The sequence below is a fragment of the Danio rerio genome, chromosome 21 (assembly GCF_049306965.1).
Source record: "Danio rerio strain Tuebingen ecotype United States chromosome 21, GRCz12tu, whole genome shotgun sequence".
NCBI classification, from domain to species: Eukaryota; Metazoa; Chordata; class Actinopteri; order Cypriniformes; family Danionidae; genus Danio; species Danio rerio.
Genome location: NC_133196.1, coordinates 47,466,876 through 47,483,631, shown reverse-complemented (window position 1 = coordinate 47,483,631; position 16,756 = coordinate 47,466,876). Strand labels below are relative to the sequence as shown.

Here is a 16,756-nt window from a genome sequence, read left to right as displayed (position 1 = left end):
AATAAAAAAATAAATAAAAATAAATAAATAAATAAATAGATAAATAGATAAATAAATACATAAATTAATTAATTAATTAATTAATTAATACAAAAATAATAAATAAATAAATAAATAGATAAATAAATAAATAAATAAATAAATAGATAAATAAATAAATAAATAGATAAATAAATAAATAGATAAATAAATAAATAAATAAATAAATAAATAAATAGATAAAATAATTAATAAATCAATACAAAAATAATAAATAAATAAATAAATAAATAAATAAATAAATAAATAAATAAATAAATAAATAATGGCAGCAAAAAAACTGAATAGGAATGAATCTTATCTTCGTCTTTCTTCTTAAAGGAATGATTTAAGCAAGGAGTTTCTTTCACTGGAACATAAATGAATAATGCAGATGAGCTTTCAAAAAAATATTACGAAATTATTATAAAAGTAGAGCATGCATGACTGCATTGCCAACCTTCTGGAGCCATGATGTATGAAGAACGGACCAAAACTGAACTAAACTATTCAAAAATCATTTCTGATTTAGGTTTAAAACTTATTTTCTGTGTCTGTTTCTAATATAACACGGAGAATGTGATGTCTTTGAAAGGCTGTGGTTAATTGTATTGTTTTGGGCCCAAATTAACCGCTGGTTTCCGTGCAATTTACCAAAAAAATCAGAAGCAAATATGAAATAGATGTATATCTACATATACATCTATACATGAAATATAATGGTGCGTTCTATGAGACACAGATGAAGCGTCAAGCGCGAGTGATTTACATATGAAGTCAATGCAAAGATGTAAATAGACATCCTACGGCGCAAGTTGAGCGTTTTGCACAAATGACACTCTTAATGCGTGAATCACGCAAATCGTTCGAGTTGGAAAATCTGAACGTCAGCAAGTAGTTGACTTCAAGTAGTTGACTGGCCTGTCTGAAGTCCTGACCTGTCTCCTATTGCAAAATGCGACAACACAGACCCCGTACTGTTGCCCACCGTAAGACTTGTTTGCAAGACAGAAATGAGACAAAATTTCACCTGAAAAACATCATCACTTGGTGTCTGTTCTAAACTTTCTTTTAAATGTTTTGCAAGAACCAAAACTGGAATACGTGATTATTTTTTAAATAAAAATAAAAAGTCATGAGGAACACATTAAATAATGTTTGTTGTGTTTTCTGCAATCAAATACAAGTCAAAGCACATTTCAAAATCACTACTTTTTTATTATTTGCGTTTTCCATGCTGTCCCAACTTCCTTCTGATTTGGGGTTGTACATTCAGCATATGAGGACGCCTGCTAGAGCTGTTAAATACGTCACATGTTGTGTTTGCGTATGCTACTTCCATAAAACAACACCGGCGTAAAGTGAATGTAAAACACAGTGAATTCACTGTGAGGTCGTGCGCATGTGTCAAACCCCTCCATCTGCAGTTCAGTGATTTCTGAAAGCTGGACAGTTTAAGTCTGAAAGCCCTGAGGATTACTCAAAATTAAAGGTCTTCCCAATCTTCCAAGGCAAAAATGCTGTTTTGTGATCTAGTTGGGTTTCGCAGTCAAAACATCTGTCAGTGGCAGACAGGTGACACATATATATATAGCTTACATACATGTATAGCTTTTTACACCTTAAAATACTTTGACAAAAAAGTCTGACTTCTTTAATGACTTGAAGTTTTAAAAAGTGTTAATTTATCAACACATTTCTAAACATGATAATTTTAGTAACTGATTTATTTTCTCTTTGCCATGATGGCAGCACATAATATTTGACTAGATATTCAAGACACTAGTATTCAGCTTAAAGTGACACTTAAAAACTTCACTAGGGTAATTAGGCAGATAGTTGAACATTGAACAAGTGTTTTTTTTTCAGGAACCAGAAAAAAGGACTAGTAATATTATTAACCCTAAAATTATTGAAAATGTTTTATTTCCAGTCAAACTAAAAGAAACAAGACTTTCTCCAGAAGTAAAATATAATAGGAAATACTGTGAAAAATTATTATTGATAATTGTGCTTCCGCTGCGTTTAATGTGTGTGCAAGTCTTTTAATATACACTCGCTGGCCACTTTATTAGGTACAACTGTCCAACCGCTCGTTAACACAAATTTCTAACCAGCCAAACACATGGCAGCAACTCAATGCATTTAGGCACGTAGACATGGTCAAGATGATCTGCTGCAGATCAAACCGAGCATCAGAATAGGGGAGAAAGGGGATTTAAGTGGCATGTTTGTTGGTGCCAGATGGGCAGGTCTGAGTATTTCAGAAACTGCTGATCTACTGGGATTTTCACGTACAACCATCTCTAGGGTTTAAAGAGAATGGTCTGACAAAGAGAAAATATTCAGTGAGCGGAAGTTCTGTGGGCACAAATGCCTTGTTGATGCCAGAGGAAAATGGCCAGACTGGTTCCAGCTGATAGAAAGGCAACAGTAACTCAAATAAGCACTCGTTACAACCGAGCTCTGCAGAAGAGCATCTCTGAACACACAACACGTCCAACCTTGAAGCAGATGAGCTACAGCAGCAGAAGACCACACCGGGTGCCGCTCCTGTCAGCTAAGAACAGGAAACTGAGGCTACAATTCACACAGACTCACCAAAACTGGACAATAGAAGATTGGAGAAACGTTGCCTGCTCTGATGAGTCTCCATTTCTGCTGACACATTCAGATGGTCGTGTCAGAATTGGATCCATCCTGCCTTGTATCATTGGTTCAGGCTGGTGGTGGTGTAATGGTGTGGGGGAGATTTTTGGGCACACTTTGGGTCCATTAGCACCAACTGATCATCGTGTCAACACCACAGCCTACCTGAGTATTGTTGCTGACCATCTCCATCCCTTTATGACCACAGTGTACTCATCTTCTGATGGCTACTTCCAGCAGGATAACACATCACAAAGCGCAAATGATCTCAGACTGGTTTCTTGAACATGACAATGAGTTCACTGTACTCAAATGGCCTCCACAGTCACCAGAGCTCAATCCAATAGAGCAGCTTTGGGATGTGGTGGAACGGGAGATTGGCATCATGGATGTGCAGCCGACAAATCTGCAGCAACTGCGTGATGCTATCATGACAATATGGAGCAAAATCTCTGAGGAATATTTCCAGCACCTTGTTGAATCTCCTTGTTGAATTAACCTGCGACAAAAACAGCCTGAGTATAGAGCAATGTAATTAAAGTGTTTCCTCTGATAAAAACTTCCTCCTCACTGCCCGTTGTTCCAACACGTCATCCACAAAACACAGCTGTCTAAAGCAGTTAAGATGTATAAAAGGTTTCAGATTTTAGAAGCAGTTTGCTGTAAACTCCATCAGTCTGATTACACAGAGTTGCTTCAGGTGTGTTTAATTAGGATCGAAGCCAAGCTGCAGGATTCCGCGGAAGGTCACGCAAGTTTGGAATCGCATTATAGTGAAGGATCGTGTTACATTTGTTCACATGTACTGTGTGATGTGGGAAAGAAGTAAGAGAAGTGGGGAAAATGCAGGTCTGTTCTGAGCTGAATGCTGCCCGAGACTGTTGAACATGGAGTTGAAGACCTCCTTGATCCGACTCTAATAATATAAAACTAAAATAATGTACAAATTAGTTCATTTTTTATGAGCTTAATGCTTTTTTATTAGTGATTGCCACAGCGCAATTAACCGCCAACTATTCCGCGATATGTTTTACACAGCGGATGCCCTTTCAGCCACAATCCAGTACTGGGAAACACCCGTACACACTCACGTTTACACACAAACACAGTCATATTTAGTTTATTCTATTCACCTCACTGCTAAAAAATCCAGCTTAAACCAGCCTAAGCTGGTTGGCTGGTTTTAGATGGATAACCAGCCTGGTTTTAGAGGGGTTTTGGCAATTTCCAGACTGGTCTTAGCTGGTCAGGCTGGAAAATGACCAGCTAAAACCAGCTTGACCAGCCTGGTTTGAGCTGGACCTGGTTTTGGCTGGGCTCCCAGCCTGGTTAGGCTGGTCAAGCTGGTTTTAGCTGGTCATCTCCCAGCCTGAACAGCTAAGACGAGGCTGGAAATAGCTGGAATTCAGCCTGGAAATGGCCAAAACCCTTCAAAAACCAGCCTGGTCAACCATCTAAATCCAGCCAACCAGCTTAGGCTGGTTTAAGCTGGATTTTTCAGCAGGGCTATAGTGCAAGTGTTTGGACTGTGGGGAAAACCAGAGCACCCTCCCTACTGAAAAAAACAGCTTAAACCAGCCTAGGCTGGTTGGCTGGTTTTAGCTGGTCGACCAGGCTGGTTTTAGAGGGGCCATTTCCAGGCTGGTTTCCAGCCATTTCCAGCCTGGTCTTAGCTGGTCTGGCTGAGAGATGACCAGCTTGACCAGCCTAGCCAGGCTGGGAGCCCAGCCAAAACCAGCTATGTCCAGCTTAAACCAGGCTGGTCAAGCTGGTTTTAGCTGGATTTAGCTGGTCATTTTCCAACCTGACCAGCTACAACCAGGCTGGAATTGAGTGGAAACCAGCCTGGAAATGGCCAAAACCCCTCTAAAACCAGCCTGTTTGGCCAGCTAAAACCAGCCAACCAGCCTAGGCTGGTATAAGCTGGATTTTTCAGCAGGGCGGAGGAAACCCACACCAACTAATGTAAAGATATATAGTAATATATGGCTGCGTTTACATGCTAATTACCATTTTTTGATTTGGTTCCATCACAACAAGCTTGTATGTATTTGCTCTACAAGAGTGACTGATGTTACAATCTTTGCCGCCTTTCACCACAACTGACCTGATTCTTCAAATCGACTGTAATATATCAGAGGCAGAAATGGTGATTTCTTGGAGAAATTTCACTCAGCGGAGTATTTGAGATGTAAAATGAGAGGGTTCTGTGTGTTCAGCTGTCGAGGTCAGACTTCAGCTCTGCCTCCACATAATCACATCCAGAAGAGCTAGTGCTGCTCTTCACATTCCTTTTGTGCTCTACTTTCCCTCACAGTCTCCAACCGCAGCTACAATTGCTACGTGTGGAATAAAATGAATCGGTGGTTAAAATCGTCCAGTCATCACCAGATTTGCCAAGCTTGACTCAGTGAATGTTTTTGCCCGAGTCATGTTATTAAAAATGCAGTGGAGCGTATGAACTTCATTTACTTTTTGATCATGTTAAATTTAAATACAATTAATTGGCATTACAAATCAGTTTATTACCATTGATGATGCAATTTCAAGCTCATGAAACTGTGAACACAACCGCTACTTCAGATTCAGATTCTTTTTTTTTTTACTTTGAGATTAAAAATATATTAATGAGATATGTTATTATATGATTATGCTTTTCATAATGCATTGATATACATACTTGAATAGATTGTGAGCGTAGTTTTTACCAGCGTCTGCAGTTAAACACTATCCTAGAGCGCCATCTGCTGTTAAACACTAGAATAGAGCGCCATCTGCTGTTAAACATTAGCCTAGAGTGCCATCTGCTGTTAAACACTAGCCTAGAGCGCCATCTGCTATTAAACACTAGCCTAGAGTGCCATCTGGTGTTAAACACTAGCCTAGAGCACCATCTGCTGTTAAACACTAGCCAAGAGCGACATCATCTGCTGATAACCACTAGCCTAGAGCGCCATCTGCTGTTAAACATTAGCCTAGAGCGACATCATCTGCTGTTAAACACTAGCCTAGAGCGACATCATCTGCTGTTAAACACTAGCCTAGAGCGCCATCTGCTGTTAAACACTAGACTAGAGCGACATCATCTGCTGTTAAACACTAGCCTAGAGCAACATCTGCTGTTAAACACTAGCCAAGAGCGCCATCTGCTGTTAAACACTAGCCTAGAGCGCCATCTGCTATTAAACACTAGCCTAGAGCACCATCATCTGCTGTTAAACACTAGCCTAGAGTGTCATCTGCTGTTAAACACCAGCCTAGAGCGACATCATCTGCTGTTAAACACTAGCCTAGAGCGCCATCTGCTGTTAAACACTAGAATAGAGCGCCATCATCTGCTTTTAAACACTAGCCTAGAGCGCCATCTGCTGTTAAATTCTAGCTACTGTGCCCCGCCCTCTTTTCAATAAAAAGAAATGCGCATTTCAAAGCACTTCACAGGACCTTTAAATGCAGCCATGTTCTGCAGGGGAACTGTGGATTTGGCATCTGGCTGCTCTGGCTCCACATGAAAGAGCATTTATTGTTTTTATAAGGGCTTAAGAGAGCAGGGGTTTCCCTCCTATTGCCTCTAATGACCTCATTTAGCACACTTTGGGAACTTTGTTTAGAAAGACGATGACATCATATGAATTACTTGGAGAAGCCGCTGGATATTGGGTTCTGTGAAGCCACTAATTATACCGTGGTTTACTCCACTGTGCCATCTTGTAGCACACAGTAAAGAAAGAAAAAATACTCTTGCATGTGTTCGACTGCTTAGATGATGTTCCCACACCTGCTCACTAATGTGCATTTCAGGAATGTCCAGTTGTTTGTCGTTACTGAACAATAATTGAAAACCGTTATCCAATATAGGTCAATTAACTCCATTTCTAGTTTAATATTAGAAACCTGTTGAAGAGTTCAGATGCAGAAGCCACTGAATGCATTTAGGCACGTGAAAGCTTTAGGCGACATATATTTTTGCTTCAAATCATCCAAAATCGTAGCGTCAGCGCATTCAGAAATAACTGTTAGTACGCAAAAGCCTCTGAACGCCACTTGTCTTTAACAGCAAAAGCCGCTATAGCCCGAAAACCAATCAGAAGCGCGAATCAAATCATACCCGATTCTACACCATAACTTTTCAATCCAGATGGATGGGGCAACCATTACTGCATCCAAAATGGTGAAAAGCCTTGGAGTAACGATTGATGACCAACTAAACTTCTCTGACCACATTTCTAGAACTGCTCGATCGTGCAGATTCGCACTCTATAACATCAGAAAGATCCTACCCTTCTTATCTGAACATGCAGCTCAACTCCTTGTTCAAGCTCTTGTTCTCTCCAGACTGGACTATTGCAACTCTCTACTAGCTGGGCTTCCAGCAAACTCTATCAAGCCTCTTCAACTGCTCCAGAATGCAGCAGCACGAGTGGTCTTCAATGAACCTAAACGAGCACATGTCACTCCGCTGCTAGTCCGTTTGCACTGGCTGCCAGTTGCTGCTCGCATCAAATTCAAAGCTCTGATGTTTGCCTACAAAGTGACTTCTGGCTTTGCTCCTTCTTATCTGCTCTCACTTCTGCAGATGTATGTGCCCTCCAGAAACTTGCGTTCTGTGAATGAACGTCGCCTCGTGGTTCCAGCCCAACGAGGGAAGAAATCACTTTCGCGAACGCTTACGCTCAATCTGCCCAGTTGGTGGAATGAACTCCCTAACTGCATCAGAACAGCAGAGTCACTCGCTACTTTCAAGAAACGACTTAAAACTCAACTATTTAGTCTCCACTTCACTTACTAATCTGCAATTGCCTCTGAATATCACACTAACTGTACCCAAAAAAAAAAAAACTAATACTACTAATACTTTCCTTCTTAGACTTTACAGACCTGAAACTTGCCTACAGCACTTCTTCATTGTTGCTCTTAGTTGTGTAAATTGCTTCCTTGTCCTCATTTGTAAGTCGCTTTGGATAAAAGCGTCTGCTAAATGACTAAATGTAAATGTAAATATATTTTTTTTCATGTAGCAGTGCGCTGATACGCTGGCTTAATGATGACAATCTTTCAATTTCGCTTTCATTTTCGGAATAAGACGGAGTTTGATGAACTAGATGAGCCTGTCCGACTGTCAGTGAATGGCAAATGAAAACATTCCTAAACTCAAAACTCTGTGCATTATAAGAAAAAAAACACTGTCGGAAGTGTAGCCTGCATTCATAATGGGTTTTTGCGCAGCGACACTACTTTAAATGAATCCGATTTACTACACATTAAACGCCAACTGCATTTCACGAAAGACAAAGATGTCATAAAAGATCATAGTAAATTGAAACAGTTTAATTTTATTTCCTAACGTAAGCTATTTTTTTACATAAATATAATGTATAAAACACTATATTACGTCATATTACCTATACGCCTGAGAGGCTTTTTATATTAATGGACAGTGCACTGATATTAATGCTCCACAATGTTTTTACACTACATTATTTGAATCTAACAAGCTTAGCTTACAATGTTTACATCGCTCTACTTACATCAAATCCAAATCCCAAATATCCAAAATGACAACATATTAAGATTTAATTAATGTCAGTTTTAATGTTGTTGATTAATGTACTTGACAGATTTCATTCATTCATTTTCCTTCTGCTTTGTCCCTGATTTATCAGGGGTTCCCACTGCGGAATGAACCGCCACTTACTTGACAGATTTATACATTTTTAAATTTTAGGTGCTTTATGCTTGGTAAAATAATTTCTAATAACATCTTTAGTGATTTTCAGCTGATTACACTTTTGTTCGAATAGGTGGATTTTAGAGCTGCACAATTAATCGTTAAAAGATTGCGATCTCAATTCGACCCCCTAGACCAGGGGTGTCCAAACTTTTAAGCACGCGACCCCTAAAATAACAATGCCAGTGACTCGCGACCCCCAATATCCTCTGAGGTGGTAATAAATACAGAAAACTTGCATGCAATGGCGAACACACACACTCCAATAGACCAAAGTCTATTCTTCGTTTTTTTTTTTTTTTATGTATGTCAGTGCTGTAAATGGGCCAGAAAGTTTAACCTGGTGTTATAAAATCAATCTGCTGCATCTGAAGCTATTGCTGTCTTTAATATAATGTATTTACCCCAGGGATCGCAATCCAATAGAACAAGTAAATAAGCTACTATAGTAACTATAAACGACTGTTTGTTTCTCTTCAGTTGGTTATGGATAAAATATGGTAATTCTTATGGCCTAATAATAATAATAAGTAGATTTTTGGAAATCACCAGGCGACCCCCCTTCATTGTTCCGCGACCCCTCAAGGGGTCCCGACCCCCACTTTGAGAACCACTGCCCTAGACGATCTTAATCCAGCATTTCTACGATTCTGCCAATCATATTTTCAAGTTCAGGAGAGAAGAAAAGGCGGCTGCACGAGTCTTTTAATTGTTTCACACACGTTGCTCAGTGACAGTGACACCTCCAAATGATGTTGAAAGAGTCACATAATGTATTTATAAGGTATAATCCACCTAAAAATGTCATTTTTGTCTTCATATAATGATGCTTTTACAGCCAGGAAATCACACGTGACATGAGCTGCTGACCGTGAGCTGTTATCTCAGAGTGGGTGCACGCGCGCTCTACTTTAGTGAACAGAACCTGCATATGTTGCGAGTAACAGGTAATACAGTTGTAAATAATATTCAGTTTGTGGCACAGAGTGATCGTTTGGGAGCCGCGTGCGAAGTCTGAACAAGCACTTAGCAGTCAAAATGAACCTGAAAGTGTGCACTTCATTTAAATGATCATATCGCATATTAAAGTTATGATTACGGCAAGCATTTGATATGTTTTTTCTTTTATAGCGATCCCACAATTGGCCATGAAAATAGATGTTTACAATGTCAGTATAACTACTCTAGCCTATATATTGTTGAATATAATCTGATAATGGCAAATGTCTGATTTTACCAGTGAATAAATTTGTCTAACATGACAGATTTCAAGCATATCTCTCAAACATAATAATTCAACATCAGAATTATTATAAGTAGAATAGAATTATTTATAGAAACCAGTAGACCTACACATTATATTATTATCAATGTTGTGCCATGTTTGTTTTTACCATATCTTTATTTTACATATAGAGAATCGTGAGAAAATCGTGCTCTTTATTTCAAGCAAAAAAAATCGTGATTCTCATTTTAGCCAGAATCGTGCAGCTCTAGTGGATTTAGAGGTTTTTGCAATAAAAGCACTAGTGGATTTAGCTGGTTTTGACGCAAAAGAAAATCATCCTGGTTAAAAACAAAAGTTTTGTCTAAAGCAGGGGTCATCAACCTCGGTCCTGGAGGGCCGGTGTCCCTGTAGGATTTAGCTCCAACTTGCCTCAACACACCTGCCTGGATGTTTCAAGTATACCTAGTGACACCTTGATTAGCTGGTTCAGGTGTGTTTGATTAGGGTTGGAGCTAAAATCTGCAGGATACCCGCCCACCAGGAACAAATTTGGTGACCACTTGTCAAAAGTGACATTTTAAAAAAAAAGGTATTTTATTTACTAGCTAATAACCCTACATTACATATAAAATGAAACTTCTGAACCTAATCAGAGGAGCCTGATGGAAAATGCTCATTTACAAAAAGAGCTCTGATGGACTTGAAGGGTTTTGCATCTGAACTCTTCAGTTGTTTTTCAGCATTTATTTCCTGAATCAAAGTCAATCTTTATGTCTGCGAATTTTATTTCCCCAGCATGTCCTCAATGGTTCCTGACTGAATGCTAAAATCTAAAAATGGACCGCAGCTACTTTTATATTCAGGCCTGTAGATGCCAGAACACATTATTGAGCATATTCTGCACTGGTACTCTTACTGTACTCTTGACTAGTTTGTTCTTGGCACAGAAATGGAGTCACTTGTCCAGTAAGTGTTTAAATGTTTTTGGAAACACTTTCTGATGGCGAACAACCGCTGTATTGATCGTTTTTACAATACACAAAGCTGTTGGCTAGTTTTATCCAAGCCAAAAATGAAGATTTACAGATATCTGCTTCTATTTTTCTGCTCTTAATCTAAACCATCCTCCATCCCAGCCGTCTCCACATCTGCCTTGTCCGAGTGTGGTGTTGGAAAGATGTGTTGCCAGTGCTCTCTGACTCAGCACAAGACACAGATCTACTGTAAAATAAACCATCCACAACATTTACGGTAAAAAAATAAATAAACAGCAGCTGTGCTTGCCAGAATTTTACAGTTAAAAATACCACAGCGGGATGAACCGGCAACTATTCCAGCACATGTTTTACGCAGCGGATGCCCTTCTAGCTGCAAGCCAGTACTGGGAAACACTCATACACACTCGCATTCACACTCACTCATACAATTTATTCCATCTAATTCCCCTATAGCGCATGTGTTTGGACTGTGGGGGAAACCGGAGCACCCAGAGGAAACCCACACCAACACGGGGAGAACATGCAAACTCCACACAGAAATGCCCAGCCGGAACTTGAACCAGCAACCTTCTTGCTGTAAGACGACATTGCTAACCATTAAGCCACCGTGCCAGCCATAGCAGAAATAATACCTAGGGTTTTTTCACTAAAACATATATTGATATTAATTGTTGATGTGTTACTGATGATTATTTAATAGGGATGAAACGATATCAGAGTATAAACAGGAATCAGAGAGTGAAATTCAATACCTTTTAAGACCTTTTTTAAGACTCTTTCCATACATTAAGACCTTATAACCACTTTTTAACTGGAAACACTTGCAAGTTTTTAACTTACAGTATATTTACTAAACATTTATGTAAGAAACAAATCTAAAATATCGTTCATATTCTGGTTAAAACTCCATTAAATCTAGCTTATTTAGCAAGTGGACGCCTGTAGAACTGCAGATATAACCTTGGTTACTGCAGTAAACAAAGCAGCGTGATGTTAAATCTAGTGGGATTTCACTGATTTCATAAACTACACAGCATCCTGATATTCGCAGATTTAATTCAGGCAAGCTTTAGTATACAGCCATACACTGCATGATTAAAAATGATATCAAATTTAATACCTTGCAAAATAACATTTAAGACTTTTTAATACTTTTTTAAGGGCCTTAAATTTCTCTACATTGACTTTTACGACTTTTTAAGACCCCGCGGACACCCTGGATATACCCCCCCACAGTAAAAACCACACTACTTTGCTTCCAAAGAAGCACTTATGAGTGAAATGCCATGCTGGTCAGTATTCATGTGAACACGGACAATGACAGTATGATTAAAGAGAACGCTCAGGAGGCTTAAAGCATGCAGAAGGTCTTTAGGTGACAGCAGCTATTCATACCGCTATAAAACAAGAAGCACACACTTAGGCATTGTGTAAAGATGGATGGATGGATGGATGGATGGATGGATGGGTCAAATGATGGATGGATGGATGGGTCGAAGGATGGATGGGTCGAAGGATGGATGGATGGATGTATGGATGGATGGAGACAGGTTTATCGATGGATGGATGGATGGATCGAATGATGGATGGATGGATGGATATATGGATAGATAGATAGATAGATGGATGGATAGATGGATAGATAGATGGATGGATGGATGGATGGATGGATAGATGGATGGGTCAAATGATGGATGGATGAACGGATGGATGGATGGATGGATGGATGGATGGATGGATGGATGGATGGATGGATTGGTCGAATAATAGATAGATAGATAGATAGATAGATAGATAGATAGATAGATAGATAGATAGATAGATAGATAGATAGATAGATAGATAGATAGATAGATAGATAGATAGATAGATAGATAGATAGATAGATAGATAGATAGAATGATGGATGGGTGGATGGATGGATGGATGGATGGATGGATGGATGGATGGATGGATGGATGGATGGATGGATGTGTTTACCAAACATAGATATGCATTTGTTTATGTAAATCATAGAATGAATATACAAATTTTCCATTTTGAATTTGCTTTCTGCCATCGGTTATTTAAATATTTAATGATCAACATGTAATCTAAGAGCTGTTTTTGCTAATTAATGGCACTAAAAATACATTGATATTAATAAGAACTTATTAAAAGTTTTACTGAGTGTATTGCTGAGTGTCATTCATACATTCTGTACATGCTTAACTGACTTCTTGCTTTAAGTTTGATATAAAACATTGTGGTTTCCAGATGACCTGAATTCTTCATGTTCTGTCTCCACCTGCTGGACTTACTTGACATCTAAGACTTCAGATTTTTTAATGTTCCTGTTGTTGTAATGATTATTTCATCTCTGTCCCCATGTTTCTGTAAGTGTCCTGAATGTGTCTGAATCTCTGACCTCTTGACGGCTTTCTAGGGAAGAGCAGTCAGCTTCTGGACTCGACCTCTGAAGGAAGAAACAGTCCCACGGGGTGTTATAGAGCATCACTCCTACTGACCAGCCTGTAGCTGGAGCCGCATTATAGTGCTGTCTGTGGAACCCAGGAACTCAGGAGGAGTGAATGTTACTAAAGGCATCGAAGAAATCATAATGGCTGGATCGATTGAGTAGCTTCACAAAAAACAAAGGAAAAATAAAACCCAAGTTAAATGATTCAAGCCCTTTTAAGGCCTAAAATGTAGTTTTTGTTTTTATTTTAAAGTGCAAGAAACCCTCGAGTACTTTTTTTTAGATTTTAACAGGTTTGTGTGTGTTGAGCTTCAGTTAAGGCAATGTTAGCACCTGTTAGCTTTAATTTTGGGGAAAATTTGATCATTTAAAGCTTTTGTCAGCTAATTTCAGCTTCCGGGTTTAAAATGATTTTTGGGGCGGATCAAAATCATCACAGAACTGCAAGTGCAAAGATGACGCGTCTGTTTGTCATTATTATTCATAGCGGAGTTTTCTTATCCTATGAAAAAAGTCACCTGCTTAATTATTTATGACTGAACATGCTTTCTGAAGGCAAGGCAGACCTGCCAGTGCCAAGCTGTGAGGTCCTACCTCGATGACTGGGTGAAACCGCATCCACGGACCGCAGTACTGAGCTGTTCATGAAGGGTCGTAAGTGTTTGCTTCCATGATTCACGGGGTTTGTTGCATGTTTTTTCCCGCGATGCTGTCAAAGCTGATACAGCAAAGCTGTTTGTGCCCAGCAAGCTTTTTTTTTGTCAGGAGAGCAGTACGAGAATTGCAGAATGGCTGACACAAGCCCCTTTCACACACACACCTTTCCAGAAAATTACCAGCAATTATGTGTGTGTAAACAGGCTCTTTTTGAAAATACCAGTAAATTCGTTCTGGCTATTTTCCGGAAAGAGAAGTTGTAACATTACCGGTAATTTGCTGGAATGCTGCGCTGTGTGAATGCAGAAGGAAGATTGCCGGAAAGAGCGCGTGCACGTCTAGAACGTGCTGACATGAGACGTCTGCTTTAGCCAATCAGAACAGTCAGACGCATTCACGTCCGCGCGGTTTATGAGAATAAAAGCCTTTGAATATTTTCCCAGACGCATTTAGCTGCTAGATGGTAGTCAGATAATGTTTATATGTTCATCTAAATGCCAACCATGTAAATAATCATCGATAAGATGCTTATGATAAGCCGTTGTTTGTTTACCTTCAAGCTTTGCGTGTGCCCATAAACAGTCTATAAGCGCCAGCACACACACATATCATGTACATCTCGACATGCGAAAGTGTTTCTCTATTTGTTTTCATCGAAGTTGTTCACAATACTGATCATCCACAGAGTTTGTGATGTAGTCAAATGTTTACAAACATAAGCGCAGCCGTTTAGGGCTCATTTCTGGTTAATGATGTCAGAATTACCGGTATTGTGGAATGGATGTGTGAATGCTCTTTTCCTGGAAAAATTCCGTAACATCCTCGTCTGTATGAACAGCGCTTTTTTGAATTTACCGGTAAAGTCGTTACAGAAACTTTCCATATATTTACCGGTATCACTGAGTGAAAGTGGCTGTTGTTTTTTATCAGGAGTTCGTTCACATTTAGACACATCGTCGTGCTGATGTGTTCGCCTAAATCCTCCAGATTACCAGCAGGGCTAATGGTTAAAATAGACAGGGCAAGAAACCTGCTGCATTCAGATCCCAGAATTGAGGGAGAAGTCCTCATTTAGTGTTTATATGAACATAATTACCTTTATAATGATATAAATTGTGGTTGTGTATATGACATTACAAATTTCAAATGCAGCAGGGCATTAAATTACTGTTTATTTCTTTGCATTTTACTTTGTAAACTATAAAATCATGCGTCTCCTCACAGTTTGTGTCTCATTTTGTGAGCCGACTGACAACAGTTGTTCGCTCCCCTCCTTCTCCCCTGCTCTGCTGGCCACGCCCACTCCTGCTCTTTGCTCGCGGAGCTCCGCCCATTATGATGCATCTTGTGAAAAAATTCTAGACCTGAACCGAAAGTGGGGGGTGTCATAACCCTTTAAGAGGTTTTAAGACCCTTTAAATACCCTGATCAGAAGCTCAAAAACATCCACAGGGAATTTCATAAACCCACCTCTAAAATATTTGTAGGCAGAGCAGATATTTGAGTCTCCACAGCCAAAGTCCTGCAGCTTGATGTCTTGGCCAGACACTCGTCCAGACGGCCACTCTCCTAACAGAAGCTCTGGAGATCTTGGCAAGTAGCCGGACGCTCCAGAATCAGTACGTAGCATCTGGCACGATCAAACCAGCCCAGCAGCTGCAGGACACTGGGGCAGGCAGAGGCTCGTGGGTCATTAGCACCACTGACTCAGGCCGTCCTGCAGGACAAACACTCCATTATATCCAGCACTCAGTCAAACTCCAGGATGCAAACTTCAAGCCAAACATCCAACTGACTAAAAGACTGAGCTTCTATGACATCTAATGCTGCTTATAGTAATATCACTGCAAAAAAAAAAATGTTTTCCTTATTTACAATTTTGGTCTTGTTTCTAGTCCAAATATCTAAACACTCTTAAATCAAGAAGCATTTTCTGCACTACCACAAAATACTGTCTTTGTTTTCAGAAATAACCTTTCAAAATTCTGTGAGTTTTTCCTTAAAATAAGCAAAATAATCTTTTTTTTAGTTAACTACTGGTAAAAAAAAAGGGGGGGGTGGGTGGGGGGTTGGCTAGATTTCTTTACCTTTGCACTTCATCAGCTCTCACTTGCCTTTATCCTAACTCTTCCCTTATAGCTCTTTTATTTCAGTGTTAACCTGAGGAAACAGATGACTTGCAGGTGCAGTTGCTTCCTCCAACACACCTATGGGCTTCGGGTCCTGAAATACAATAGGTTGTTTCCAACCACGTGGTTCTGGTGACGCGCGAAATTCAGATGGAGAGCAGGAAGTTAAATAAATAAATAAATAAATAAATATTCATAAGCCGAAATGACTTAAATCTCCTTTGTTTGTTTCTATTTCCCTGTTGAATTTGACTCACTTGTTTTCTCTCTTAAACTAAAAACAAGAAAATAATAACTTTTATTCAATATGACCTTGTAAAGGACACATGAACCCTTGTTGATTTGATTTTTTCCTGTTATGTAATAGCTTTAATTAATGTAAACCCACTTATGCAAGCCCATATTGTTAGGTTTAATTTCTTATAATTGTTATTACTATTTTTTTCTGTATGTTAAATTTCCCTTTTATTGTACAAGTTTAACATGTGCTGATCACCTTTATTGGAGTAGATTAATAAATAAGGTCTTATTTCACAGAAAAACCTCCCAATTTTACGATGCATAAGTTATTGCGTACTTTCGTTAAATGCAATTTAAGGTTGGTGTTATTTATGATGTTTAGTCCATATTCTTCCTGTTATTTCACTAGGTGCCACTAACGTATTTTTAATCTTGTGTCGAACAAAAACAATCGTTTCTATGCCTTATATATAAATGACAAGATCACATACTGTCATTATTCTTAATAGGTACAAAGCAATTTAAATGTTGATTTAAGATAACCTTTTTTGCTTTCCTCGCTATTGTACTCTTTATAAAGACACGAAATCTGAAAACTACTAAATATTAGTCATCTACTTTAGCAAATTAACTCTTCTTGTGTTTTCATCA

At 39.0% G+C, this 16,756-nt stretch overlaps 1 long non-coding RNA gene across 1 annotated transcript in view; it reads right to left on the bottom strand.

Annotated features, from left to right (window-relative positions):
• Positions 1-15,945, bottom strand: part of LOC141379926 (uncharacterized) — a 30,879-nt gene extending 14,934 nt beyond the window's left edge. The window contains exons 1-2 of the long non-coding RNA XR_012396981.1: positions 15,824-15,945; positions 15,207-15,453 (exon numbers count right to left, since the gene is read on the bottom strand). This is a non-coding gene — a long non-coding RNA (uncharacterized lncRNA). The remainder of the gene's footprint in view (positions 1-15,206; positions 15,454-15,823) is intronic.
• Positions 15,946-16,756: the final 811 nt, after the last annotated feature.